Source organism: Petaurus breviceps, unplaced genomic scaffold (assembly GCF_028583685.1).
Source record: "Petaurus breviceps papuanus isolate PSGF00001 unplaced genomic scaffold, PetGlider_PUasm1.0 90925, whole genome shotgun sequence".
Classification (NCBI taxonomy): domain Eukaryota; kingdom Metazoa; phylum Chordata; class Mammalia; order Diprotodontia; family Petauridae; genus Petaurus; species Petaurus breviceps.
In genome coordinates this window covers 25,523,970-25,537,686 of record NW_027187380.1, presented here as the reverse complement: position 1 = coordinate 25,537,686, position 13,717 = coordinate 25,523,970, and the positions used below count along the sequence as shown (strand labels likewise).

The 13,717-nt window shown below is 49.0% G+C and overlaps 1 long non-coding RNA gene across 1 annotated transcript; it reads right to left on the bottom strand.

Annotated features, from left to right (window-relative positions):
• Positions 1–4,687: 4,687 nt before the first annotated feature.
• LOC138152612 (uncharacterized) lies at positions 4,688–12,962 on the bottom strand. Its single transcript, XR_011166150.1, has 2 exons — positions 11,371–12,962; positions 4,688–6,821 (listed from the first exon to the last, which is right to left on the bottom strand). It is a non-coding gene; the product is annotated as an uncharacterized lncRNA (long non-coding RNA).
• Between the last annotated feature and the right edge of the window lie 755 nt (positions 12,963–13,717).

The window sequence follows — 13,717 nt, the reverse complement described above, 5'->3', positions numbered from 1 at the left end:
TGCCACTTATTTTTCTGATATTCTAGAACCCTAAGCTGTGCCCTACATTACACTTTCCAATGTCCTGGTTTCTTGCAATAGTGACAAATACCAGGGTTGCTACTCTTAGCCATGTCAGAAATGTGATGTGGACTTGGAGTGGGAACTGTCAGTTGCTTAATTTGAAACTCCCTTTTTGCTTCTAAGTCCTCCTCAGCCTGAGTTGCCAGGGTCTGGGCAAGCTGGGAGGCTAAGTCAGCTATAAATTGAAAGTATTTAGACTGTTACTCTGGCTGGGTGAGTTTGATATTCTGTGATAGGGAAGGCTGGAATATAAAGTAGGAAAGAAGCTGGGTCTGGCCCCCTCCTTCCTGCCCATGGGCTAAGCCAGAGTTAGCACGGAAGACCTCAGATTCCTCCTCAATAGCTACAGTGTGAGGGCTTTGCCCATTCGCCACTTTACAGGGATGAGCCCTGATGGGATCAGATTCAGAACCCTGACATACAGGAGGGGTGTAGCCATCCGCCCCAGGACCAGGGCTTTTAAGGGAAGGAGAGGCCAGGGAGGCAACAGGGGAAGTAGAACAGGGTTGCTCACCTCAGAACCTCCAGCAGAAGTGAGGGAGGGAGAAGGTGAGGAGTAGGGTGGGGGTAGGGAAGGAGGAGAACTAGAGTGGGTAAGGGAAAGCAGCTCCGCGCAGCTCCCCATCCTGAGGTTAGAGCCTTTAAGGGGAAGAGAGAAAGTAAGAAATAGGGTATAGGAGGAGAAGAGGTTGGAGTGTAGAGCATGAAAGGATCGAGACAGAAGATCACTGAGAATAAATTTGGAAGTGGATTTTATTACTGCAGGACTGCTGGGGTCACATACCCAGATCAGGCAGTGAGTTGGCATGGACAATGTGCTGGTTTTTAAAGAGATTACAATAGTCAGGTTATGTAAGCTGAAACTACAATCAGTGGTGGTCAGTGTATATTTGAATTTCCTGCACCCTTGAAGTTTTCCGTAGGCTGAGGGACAGGGAACCTAGAATGGGTGGAGGTGGGGAATATCTGGTGGGTAGGTGGGGGGTGGGGGTGGGCAGGGGACAGTGAAGAATGGAGCAGAGATTTTACCCTAGGCTGAAATTCTTGCTCACGAATCAATTGGGGGAGGGAAGGGTGGGGCTGTGCTCAACATTCCCTACTTTTCTTTGTAGGTATGTCAAACCTTTGACATGGCTGGGGCCACATCATCCAGGTTATCCAACTCTGTTCCTAAAGGATGGTGGGGGGGGGTGGTCCCTGACAATTAACATTTTAAAGGAGTTGACACAGAACTTGACAAATTGTAGAAAGTGATTAATGAGACAGGGTCCTACAATCAGAGCTATGGTCAGGAGGAGGAGAGGACCAACCAAGGCTGATACCAATGTCGTGAGCCAGGGGGATGTCCGGAACAGGGACTGAGACCAATTCTCAGACATTTCCAACTCCCTCTGTCTATTAGCAATATTCTGGCATACCAACTTCAGACTCTCCCGCACCACTCCAGAATTGTTTGCATAGAAGCAAAGAGCCTCACCAAGGGCTGCACACAGGCCTCCCTGCTTAAGAAAAAGAAGGTCAAGACCTCTGCAGTTCTGGAGAACCACCTCTGCCAGAGAGTCTGCCTGTCTTTCCAGGGCTGAGATGGACTGCTCTGTGTGAGAGAGGTCGATATTTACCTGTGTACTTAAGGCCTGATAGTTGGCCTTTCCCTTAATCAAGGCTGCCATCCTAGTCAGTAGCTACAGAACTCACAAGGCCCAAGCCCACTGAGATGGGAATGAGGAGTGATACTGCCCGCCTTCGGTGGTGGCTCAGTTGCCCTTCTGGGAAAAAGTAATGCCAACCTTGTTCACCTGGGAGAAGGGTGACCCTGGGAATTATGGCCACTAAGATATACAGGGGGCTCTCAGTGTGTCGTTGTTTTCTGAGGAACACCATAGCAGAGACGCACTGGATAAAGCCATCGTGGTATGCCCACCAGGCTCCTAGAGGGGTGGGAAAGTAGACTGGGCTAGAGGCCCAAATCTTGTGGGTTTGTCCACAAATTGATCTATACTGAGAGCTGGATAAAGGAGTGCTGGATGATATGAGGCAGATACCTGTTCCCTGTACATCCCCGAGGGTGAGCCTTGAGTGGTCCCACTCACAATTCTCTGTGTTGGAAGTAGGGGTGACTGAGGCATTTAGTGTCACCCCTACATAGTAAGGAGGCTGGGGTGCAACACAGATCCATCAATCTTTTCCCAACTTGTGGTTAGAGCTGTTAAGTGTTTTATGAACAGCTGACAAGAGGGTAAGTAAGGGGACCTGATAAATTGTGAGATTCCTGAATCTTTGAAGATGGGGGGGCATATGACCTGACCGGGGCCCATGTGATGACAGTTGGTATTGTGATTTGGACATCAGGGTTCCCTATTGGGGCAGGCATAGTCAAGTCCCTTAGGGGACCAATGGGGTGAGGATCTGGTAGGGACACAGAGGGCTTCTTGGTTACATTCAGTACTACTGTCTTTCCCACCTGCCCTTCCTCCTCCTCTTCAGGGACTATTATTCCCAGGACCCGAGAGACCAGGACTCCCCAGGCGAGGTCAGAGGAGTTTTGAATGGTGAGCTCGAGCATGGGTTGCCAGGGGTCAGACCCAACTATATGGATTCGGAACAATGGGTCTGATCCCCCACTACTGCCTGCCCTGTAGCACAGGGAGGCACTGGGGCTAGAAGAGAGGAGGTGGTAAGCTGTGACACAAGTGCAAGCACACGGGTATCCTGTGTCTGAACAGAGGAGGTAGTCTGCATCTGCTGGTTGGCCCCCAAATAGTCCAGTTTGGGGGGAAAAGGGAGTTGAGGGGGAGCTGCTGTATGTGTTTCGGGTTCTGGAAAGTCCAGGATTGTCCATTTCCTGTGGTTACCACCCAGGTATAGCTTGGTCTGGGGGCATGGGGATTGTGGGGGACCGTGCAAGGAGGTAAAAGGAGGATCAGGAAGAGGATTGGATAAGTCTTAGCTTTAGGGGGTCCTCATGGACTTCTGCTTTCCATTCTGAGGTGACAGCAGGCTTCACTCTGGTATAATGGAGCCAGGTGGGGATAGAGTCCACTTTGACAGCAGTGGGTGTAGTGAGGATCATGACGTGTGGCCCCTTCCACCTTGGCTCCAGACCCATAGTGGTGAATTTCTTTATCAGCACAGAATCTCCATTCTGAAATGGGTGCACTGAGGCTGAGCTTGGGACCAGGAGGGCAGTCGTGAACTAAGGGGAGGAGTTTTTTCTGAGTCGCCTGCAGACCCTGTAGGAACTTGATGAGGGAAGAGTTAGTGATTTCAGCATTTAGGTCTTCCAGGATTAGAGGAAGAATGGTTGATGGTCTTCCAAACATAATTTCAAATGGGGTCAGTCCTAATTTATTGGGAGTGCATCTGCTTCTGAGCAGGGCCAGTGGTAGAAGGATGACCCAGGATTCCTGGGTTTCCAGGATAAGCTTGGTGAGGAACTCCTTCAGAGTCCTGTTCGCCCTCTCTACCTGCCTGGAGCTCTGAGGCTGATATGCACAGTGTAATTTCCAAGTAATCCCTAAAGCTTTTGCTATTGCTTGTGATATTTTGGCTACAAATGCTGGTCCATTATCTGACCCAATTCTCATGGGGAGGCCAAACCAAGGGACAATTTCATTAAGAAGTTTTTTTTTGAGGGGTGGCCAGGTGGCTCAGCAAGTAAGAGCACCGGCTCCATTGTCAGGATGACCTGGATCAAATCCGGGCTCAGGTGCTCAGCACCACACCCAGAAATAACTGGCTGTGTAACCTTGAGCAAGTTACTTAACCCCAATTCCTTTAAAAAAAAAAAAAGAAGTTTTTTTGCTACTATTAGGGCTGTTTCATTTTTCACAGAAAATGAAACCCACCCAGAGAATGTATCCACCAATACTAGGAGATACCTGTAGCCCTACACATGTGGTTTTGTCTCAGTGAAATTTACCTCCCAGTGTTCTCCTGGCTGTAATCCTCTTACTCTGACCCCCACTGGTTCTATTTTTTTTGTTTCGCATTTACTTGTGCACACGGCTGAAGAGATTCACAATGCTAGGACAGGTGCTCATTTAGATGGGGAATATAGTACCTTTCTCTCAAGAGGAACCCAAGTTTTCTTTCCCCCAGGTGAGTTTCCAAGTAAAAGCCTTATCCATTCCCTCCCCAGAGCCTCAGGAACTAGGAGGCAATCTCCTGGGAGGAGCCACCAACCTGACTCCTCCTTTTTCCCTTGTGATTTATGGGCAAAAAAGAATCATCCTTTTTAGAATAGGAGGGAAAAATATGCAAAGTGGGTGTTTCCATAAGGGAACAGACAGTTGGGGAAAGGGAAGACACAGCAGCTTGGCAGGTGGCCAGACCTGCTGCCTGGTTCCGGACCGCCTCTGGGGTGTCACCCACTTGATGGGCTGGACAATGAATGATGGAAACACGGGAGGGGAGCCAGACAGAGTCAAGAAGAGATAGGATTTTGGCCTGGTTCTTTATAGCCTTGCCAGCTGCAGTCAGGATACCAAGTTCGCAGTAGATAGCAGCATGTACCTTGTTAGTGACTGCTTACCTTGGTCACCTCTGGCCTACCTTCTCACTCACCCACCAGGGTCTTTGGAATTCTCCAGATCTCTCCCCGAACAGAACACCCCCAGTCAGCAGGTATAAGCAAGCATGTTTATTGTCTCACATTCTCCTTCCTTTTTCTCCCCTCCCAGCCTCTTGATATACTCTTCTCTGGGGCAGAGTGTGTCATGTGCCTCAGCAACAGTACATACCAGAGGGGAGAGCTGCCCCGTTATGACACATACTCAATGCAATTGGAACAGAGTTCACTTTCTGGTTAGGCAAACAACCTTATCGGGTGGAACATCTGATTCCTGTGCAGAATACATGTCTGGGTGCCTCAGGAGTGAGGGGCCCCATTTACCCTTCAAGCATGTACTGACTGAGGTCATGTGGAGGTCACTCACAGCTCCCCCTTTCTGTTTAAATCACAGAGGTCTGGAGGAGTCTGGAGGATGCAACAATATCTGCGCTTCAAGAGCACCCAAGGAGTGGCGTAGTATAGTTACAGCACAGTGAATAATAATAGGAATACAGCATAATAAGCAAAGAAGGCACAACAAAGTAGTTCCTATACCAGTGATCAACTTCCAGCCCCAAGACCACCAAGGAATAGCGTGCAATTTGTTTAAAAGGTCATTGACTATGTCTTTAGGGGATAAGTCATCCTTATTAGAATGATTAATTTCCCAAATTAAGTGATCCAGGTCTAACATGTCGGAGGAGATATTTCCTCCCTCAATGAGCCCATGCAGGTGATGCTTGATAGCCTCCCATTGCAGGGCAGAGGAATTATTAAGGGGCAGGTGTGACACAGCAGTCTGCCGATAGTCACGTGGCAGATGAGCTTTGACCTCTAGCGGAAGGAGCTACAACCTCTATAGTTTGTTCTAAGGCTTGTAGGGCCTGATAAAATTCTGCATTAAGCTTTTGTTGTATATGGAAACCCTGAGTTACATTCTCCAATAACTGTTCCAAAAACTTGGCCTGTTGCACACTCGCAGGGGTGGTTTCTACAGACTGAGCCAGGGATACAGAGGAAAGCAGAAGTGTCACAAGGGAAATGACACCCAAGATTATATATGAGATGCATCTTTTCTGTCTATGTAATAATTGCAAGGAGTGATCAGCAGCAGTGGGATACCATCTCTCTTGCTGTACCAGGACAAGGGCATACACAGGTCTTTGCACTATATAAATCTGTTGAATTGCAGTCCAATTATACCCAGATATACAAGGGCTAATAATACAATTTAAACAGGTGAAATTATACAGAGTATTGTTTAAGGGGATGAGGGAAGCTGAGATATTCTGTGTGTCTGAACTCCCTCCTGTAGCAAAGGCAAATCTTGGATCAGAGAAACACGCTCCTCCCCCATATTGTGTGCCTGCGGTAGTGTAGTTAGTTATAAGGCCCCCAATTCCTAAGGTGACTGGCCATGAATACCAAGTGCAATTTTGGGCTGCTGCAGTGTAACCCATGCAGGCAGGAAGGATCCCTCCTGGGAAGGGAAAGGTGTGCCCACTTACAAGCGAGTCATTATGAAACAAGCGATAGTCCTCAAACCCAGTCTGTGTCAAATTTTGGATTGATATCGTACCCTCGCATGCTGCTGTGATAGTCACATTGTATTGAGACACTGGGCATGGAGGGACTGGAGGCTAAAATTATGGTCCGAGACACAAGTCCGAATTGCGGGAGTTGTTATGTTGACAGGCACTATTCCCTGGTGCTAGAAGCAGTATACAATACACTGTGTCATTAGCATGGAATAACACTGTATGCAATCCCCTTGATGTTCAAGCAGTGGCTGTAGTCGGTGTGGGGGAACTTCTGGGGGCACCATGGTCTACTAGCTCCTATGCTGGTGAAATTAAAGTGCACCGAGATGTTCACAAAGTCTGGGGCCACCTCAGAGCTGTGCACGAAGGGGATGATGTTTCCATGTAGAACTGGGTGGGCTGTTCTTTCACCCCAGGAAACCACTTGAATCCAAGGAGGATTCCTGACGTAAGCCCACCAGCCATCCTGCGTGACTTTGCTACCTTGTAGAAAGGATAAAAGAGCAAGAGGAAAACAGGGAACAAAGATCATGGGTTCTCTGATGTCGGGCTCTCGGTCTTCTTCATCAGCATCTTTGCCATTTCTTCTTCTTCACTGAGGAAGCGAAGTCGCCAGGTGGGAACCCATTGACCTTCCTGGGAGGAACCTTTTTCTCCATTTTCACCATCTGGAATGACAAAAAGCATACCCCGGACCACAGTAATCAATATGTCCCGGTCCTTCCCAGGAGCCATCCGCAGACTTCCACATGACTCGAGCGGATGGGGGGGGCTGCAGGATGAGCCCAAGGGGGCTGCTTTCTTAAGCGAAATACATGGGAAAAGCATATGGCTGGGATAGTGGAATTGGAAGAAAATTGTAAAAAGTTGTGTGTATAGGGTAAGGTTGAGAGCGGCCTGTGTGAGACGTCACGACCGGTCCACTCCCCCTTTCTGTTTAATAAGGAAGGTTTTGAGGGAGCGGTGGGCCCATTCCACCATGCCTTGTAGGGTTGTAGGGTTGTAGGGGATGCCAGTGGAATGAGAAATGCCAAATTCTGGTAGAAAGACCTGAAAGGTGCAGGAGATTATCCATTTTTATAGTGGCTAGGGTTCCTGCTAGGGCAAAGCAGTGATATAAATGAGAGCAGACATGGCGGACTACCTCTCCCGGTTGAATCATAGCCCATAGGAACCCAGAGGCTGTATCTATAGACACATGTATGACTCTATGGTGGAAATGGGTGATGACCATCTGCCATAACTGATTAGGAAAGTCTCCACAGGGATTATGTGCCAGGGTGGAGGGGATCAAAAGGGTGTACACCATATGCAGCGATGAACAATAATAGAAGCTTATTTTGTGAGGCCATAAAGGCGCCCCAAGGATCGTGCAGAGAGGTGGAAACATTGGTAGGCTGCCCGTCCTGACTCCACAGGGTAAGGGAGAGAGTCCGCTAGGGAGTTGCCTTGAAAAATGGGGCCCAAGCCATCCATATGAGAGCGGACATGCATCATATAGACTGGATGGGTACAGGATAAAAGCAATTGCTGTGCCCAGAAGAGTAGCTGTGCTATTGTGGAATGAAGAAAATCTATAAAAGCACTGGGCACACACTGTACCGCTTGAAGGGCATACTGGCTATCAGTTATAAGATTAAAGGCTTGGGGAAAATGCTCAAGAGCTTCACAAATAGCTAAGAGTTCATTTTTCTGGGTGGACTCAAAGCGGGTAGGGAGGAGCAGGAAAACATGAAGGGACAGGGCAGCTAGGGCAGCATGGCCTTGTGCGATGGCATCGGTGAAAACATTGGGTCCCTGCACAGGGGTGTCAGACAGCATCGATTTTGGGGCAATGAAGGGGGCTCTGGAAAACAGCTGTGCAAAAGGGTAGGGCTTAGGAGGAGAGAGTGGGGCAGATGACAGCACCAGCGCCCATGGGAGACATAACTGAGCAAGGGTGCAGAGGGCTGCCTCATCTATAGTTAGGGCAAGCAGGGGCGGAGCCCCCTGAAAGAGCCTGGCACATTTGACACAATCAAGGATAATGGTAGGAAGATATTCCCACATTTCTGTTATGATTTTCTTTGGTTGAGAAGGGTATAGCCACTCAATAGCTTGTTTATCTTGGTGCAATACAGCAAAGACTGGGGCATCCTTAAGAATGGTTAACACTAGTGGTTTCTCTGGGTCTATGAGGGCTGTGCACATTAAGGTGCGATCCAGAATGGTGTGTAGGGCTACTCTAGCCTGAGGTGTCCATTCCCGAGGGGAGGAGAGTTCTGAGGGACCCCTGAGTATTTCATAAAGCGGGGTCATTAGAGAGGGAGGAATGGGAATTGATGACCGGAGCCATTGAATAGCGCCCACTAATTGTTGGAAATCATTGAGGGTACAACAAGAATCTTCTCTTATCTAGGGATGTTGCAGCGAGACTAGGGTACCCTGTAAGGTTTAGCCTAAGTAAGAATAGGGTTCTTGAGTCTGAGTTTTGTCAGGGGCAGGTTGGAGGCCGAAGGAGGCCAGTGAACAGACAATTGCTTCGTGGAGACGCTGTACTTGAGCCTCTGAGGGTAATGTGGAACTGTTTGCCATGCCTTGGGGGAGAACTTTCCACGGATATCTTTGATGTGGATGCTCATAGTTTCTGCTGGGTATGGAAAAGGCAAACTTCTCTCGGTCATTGGGGTGGAGAGGTATGGAATAAAAGCAGTCCGGGATGTCCATGACAACTACACTCATGTCTTTCGGTATCATGTTAGGGGACAGGAGGCCAGGTTGTAGGACTACCATAGGTTGCATAGCTGCATTGACTGCCCTCAAGTCTATTAGCATGCGATATTTACCACTTTTCTTCTTGATGACAAATACAGGGGTATTATAAGGACTAAATGATGGCTCAGTGTGGTTGGCCTCCAACTGTTGGTGGACTATTTCCCATAGAGCGGATAGTTTTTCTTGTGTGAGGAGCCATTGCTCTACCCATATAGGGTCCTGATGTTTTCAAGTCAAAAGGGGGTATTTCCGCCCAGGCAATGGCCCCTATTAGTTAGAAGGCTCTGTGGATAACTGAAAGTGGAGAGCCTTCAATAAATCTCGGCCCCAGAGGGTAATCCTAAGCCCTGGGACCACGAGGGGTTGGAAATGGCTGCTCTTTCCCTCGAACTCCCACTGTAGGAGGTAGGCTGATTGTGCAGGGGCTGAGAGCCCCCAATACCGGTCACTAAGGTACCCTGTTGTTCTGTAGGCCAGTGAGGGGGCCAGTCCTATTGGTGGATGACCAAGGTATCTGCCCCCCATATCTATCATGCCGGTGATAGGCAATCCATTAACAACTACGGAGCAGAGGGGTTTATGATAATCAATGGCCTCGGTGAAGTTTATATCTGTTGTGGGAGGTATCTGCTGTAAAGGAATAAATAGCCTTGGCAATAGGTTGGCCAGGTTCTAGTACTACAGGATGGGCGTGGGGGTTGGTAACCACTATCTGCTCTTTCCCAGCCTGCAGGAGTATTGAGTGTACTATGCATGGGGTGTAATCCACCAAGTCTACTATTAGACGGTCTTGAGGGGAAGCAGTGATAAGCAACAAAAGGGACAGTGGTCCAAGGGGCTATTTGAATGCCCGCTTGCAGAGTTACTGGCCACCATCCTGCAGTTGAAGCCGCTGATATTCTTCTAGGAAGCTGGGTTGGTGAGTAGGTGGGGCTGTTGTAAGGTGTGACTGCCCTACGGGGAAGGCTTGAGGACGGTTTGGGGCCCCTCCCCCGTTTCCCGAACCCGTAGAGCGGATACTATTGCGACAGAATTTTGCCAGATGACCAGATTTACCAAAGCAAAAACACACCGGCTTAGGCGCAGCCCATGCGGCACGGCAATCCTTCTGAAAATGCTCTGACTTCCCACACTGGTAGTATTTGACCTGACTTTTCCCCCTCTGCATGTTTTTAAAGCCCTGCGAGATGCCTTGAGCAATGGCCGCAGCCATGGCTTCCCTCTCAGTGGCGGTGGGATCTACATTGGAACATCGCTCCAATATGTCATGCAAGGAAGCCGTAGGGGGCAAGGTAGCAGTGGCTTGCGGGCAGGCCTTATTTAGGCCCTCCCTAAGGAGTCTCATGAATAGCTGCGTCCCCCATCCCCAACAACCTATCGGAGGCTAACTGTAGCTGAGCCACATAGTCCTGGATAGCCTCGTTTCTATCCTGTTTATGGCTGTTAATTTCTGGGGTATAGTACCGGGAGGGTCGAAAGTGCTCCAGGCCTTTGTAGCACATTGAGCTATTATTACAAATACCCCTGGGTCATAGCGAATCTGAAGGTCGGAGCTGGCATGGGTTTTTGTCCCTGTTATCAAGTCCACTGCTGCCTGATCGTCTTGTTAGGGGTTTTTCTTTACCTGGTCCTGCGCTTCCTTAGTGAACAAAGACTTCCAAATAACGCTTTGCCTCTGGCTGAGGCAGGCATTGGCTAGAGATTTCCAATCATTAGGAATTAAGGCAGCCTTTTTGGACACTTGATCTAACATTGAAGCACATAAGGAAAATTTGGTCCATAGGAATGGCATGCCATTTTTACTTCTTTTAGAAATTTGAAAGGAATAGAGGTGTAATTTCTTTGGCCCGTTAGTGGATCTGTTTCTATAGGGTATGCCGAGAACACATCTTCCCAGCCGCCCAAGTCTTCCCCTTCCGCTGCGGCACGTAGTACCGCTTGCTGTAAGGGCGAAGGGGCAGACGGAGGGGCTGAACACCCTCTGGGGTCGAAAGCCTAGTTGGGGAGAGGCTGCCGAGGGTGCCTGAGAGTGGTTTATCGGAAAGGCAGCCGATGTAGAAAGACTGCCCAGTTTTCGTGTGAGACGCTCAACCTCCTTTTTCAGCGTCTCCACGTCCTCCATTGTACTTTCAGTTTCTCTGGGGCCAGAATAGGGAGGCAGGGTGGGGTATAGGTGGGTTGGCAAGAGTACTGAGGAGTCTTTAGAGTGCTCAGAAGGGAGGCCACTATCCTCCTCATCCAAGGAATGTAGCCAGGTACTGTAATGGTGCTCACGGAGTGCCCTGGAGGGAAGCTTTTACAAGGCCAAACAGTAAGAAGTCTTGATCTACTAAGATACCCGGGCTGGACTCTTCATAGGAAGTCATCTGGTTACCAACCACATCCCAGTTTTCAGGGTTTATTCCTGTGTGATCTAGCCAGGGTGGGCCCCATGTTGGGCACCAGATGTTAGTGACCGCTTACCTTGGTCACTTCTGGCCCACTTTCTCACTCACCCACCAGGGTCTTCGGACGTCTCCAGATCTCTCCCCGAACAGAACACCCCCACTCAGCAGTTGTAAGCAAGCAAGTTTATTGTCTCACATTCTTCTTCCTTTTTCTCCCCTCCCAGCCCCTTGATATACTCTTCTCTGGGGCAGAGTGTGTCACGTGCCTCAGCAACAGTACATACCAGAGGGGAGAGCTGCCCCATTACGACACATACTCCATGCGGTTAGAACAGAGTTCACATTCCGGTTAGGCAAACAACTTTACCGGGTAGAATGTCTGATTCCTGTGCAGAATACACGTCTGGGTGCCTCAGGAGCGAGGGGCCATTCACCCTTCAAGCACATACTGACTGAAGTCATGTGGAGGTCACTCACAGTATGTGAGCTGTGGCAAAGGCATACTGGCTGTCACTGTAAATGTTAGCTGACTTTCCCTCCGAGAGAGGACCTGGGTCAGAGCCACGAACTGGACTCATTGGATAGAGGACACAGGAGGGAGGGGGGATGACCACAGGACTAGGTTCAGGGTCAGGGGGTAAAGTGGCAGGGTTAAGAGCAGAGGTTTTTTCAAAAGTCAGATGAGGCTGATCTAGGAGAGCCAGCGGGTAGGATCGCTATGGAAGAGAGTCTCCACAGAATGAAGGGCGGAGATGGAAAGAGGCTGACCTAAGGAAAGCTTATCGGATAGCTTCCTTAACAAGGAGGGCAACGACAGCCTGGAGGCAAGGTGGCCAACCTGCAGCCACTGAATCTAGACATTTGGAAAGATAGGCGACAGGGCAGAGCCAGGGGCCCAGGGATTGGGTGAGGACTCCTTTAGCCACCCCATTAGATTCAGCAACAAAAAGATGTAAAGGTTTGGAAATATCAGGTAGGGCTAAGGCTGGTGCTGAGGCCAAGGGGGCCTTAAAGGTATCAAAAGCTTTTTGCTCTGGGTCGGACCAAGAAAGGGGTCCAGCTCCGGCAGTGGCAGAATAAAGAGGTTTTGCAATTTCTGAAAAACCTAAAATCCAGAGGTGGCAGTAACCTACTGTACCCAAAAATTCTCAAATCTGTTTTTTTTTTTTTTAGTCTTTGGGGTTGGTAAGTCTAGAATGGTTTGGATTCGGGAGGGGGAAAGGGATCGAGTGCCCCGCTGAGAGAATGTAATCAAGATAGGTGACCTGAGATAAACAGATTTGAGCTTTCTTAGAAGAAACTCGGTAACCCAAAGACTGCAAGAAGGTCGGAGGTGGCAGATAAACAAGTGCTTTCAGTAGGTGCTGCAAGGCTGAGGTCATTAACATACTGAATTAGAGAGCAAGAGGGATGGGATTTGTGGAAAGGCATAAGGTCCTTATGGAAGGCCTCATTGAAGAGGGTAGGGGAGTTCTTGAAACCCTGGGGCAGAAGTGTCCAGGTTAACTGGTTGGAATACCCAGTCTCAGGGCCCAGCATGGCTTTTCTGGCTGCCTTTTAATTCTATCTCGCTCAGGTGAATAGAGTGGTTAAGAGCTGTTGACAGTCCTCCCACGTGGGATGATGCGTTTGGAAGACAGATTCAAGGAGGTTAATAAGAACATGAGGTTTTTCTGAAAAAGAAAAAACAAGGGGGAGGGATTTTGAGTTTTCCAATTGTAAATATCTGAAGTGGAGAAGGTAACATATACTAGGAAGGGGACTCCCTCTGGATTAATGGATTCCCTGAGGGACCACTGACGGGCTAGAGGCCTGACGTTTCAAGCTTTACCTGGGGAGGAGATGCCCTCTGCACAAAATGGCTATGTCTAACCCTACCCCCTCCAGGAAACAGGACAGAATTTTAAACAGGACAGAATTTTACTCACTCCCAAACTGGAGGTCCTGGATCCATGCATGAGAAGGCCGAATGAGGAGCAAGTCAACGTCGGGAGGCAGGTGCAATCTTTCCCTCCTTAAGACCTGGGGCTCTGGAACTTCATCAGGGACTAGCCCCACTAGGAATCTGGGTGAGCATATGCCTACCTCCCAAGGCTGAGAGCTCTTCTTATTCAGGGATCTTTTCAATGCCACGGAATACCGCAGATCTTGCTAGGGCCTCAAATTATGTAGAGCATGAAAGGAGCGAGATAGAAGATCCCCGAGAATAAATTTGGAAGTGGATTTTATTACCGCAGGACTGCTGGGGTCACATGCCCAGATCAGACAGTGAGTTGGCAGGGATTATAGATTATAATAGTCAGGTTATGTAAGCTGAAACTACAATTAGTGATTGGTCAGTGTCTATTTGAATTTCCCGAACCCTCAAAGTTTTTCCTAGGCTGAGGGACAGGGAACCTAGAATGGGTGGAGATGGGGAATAT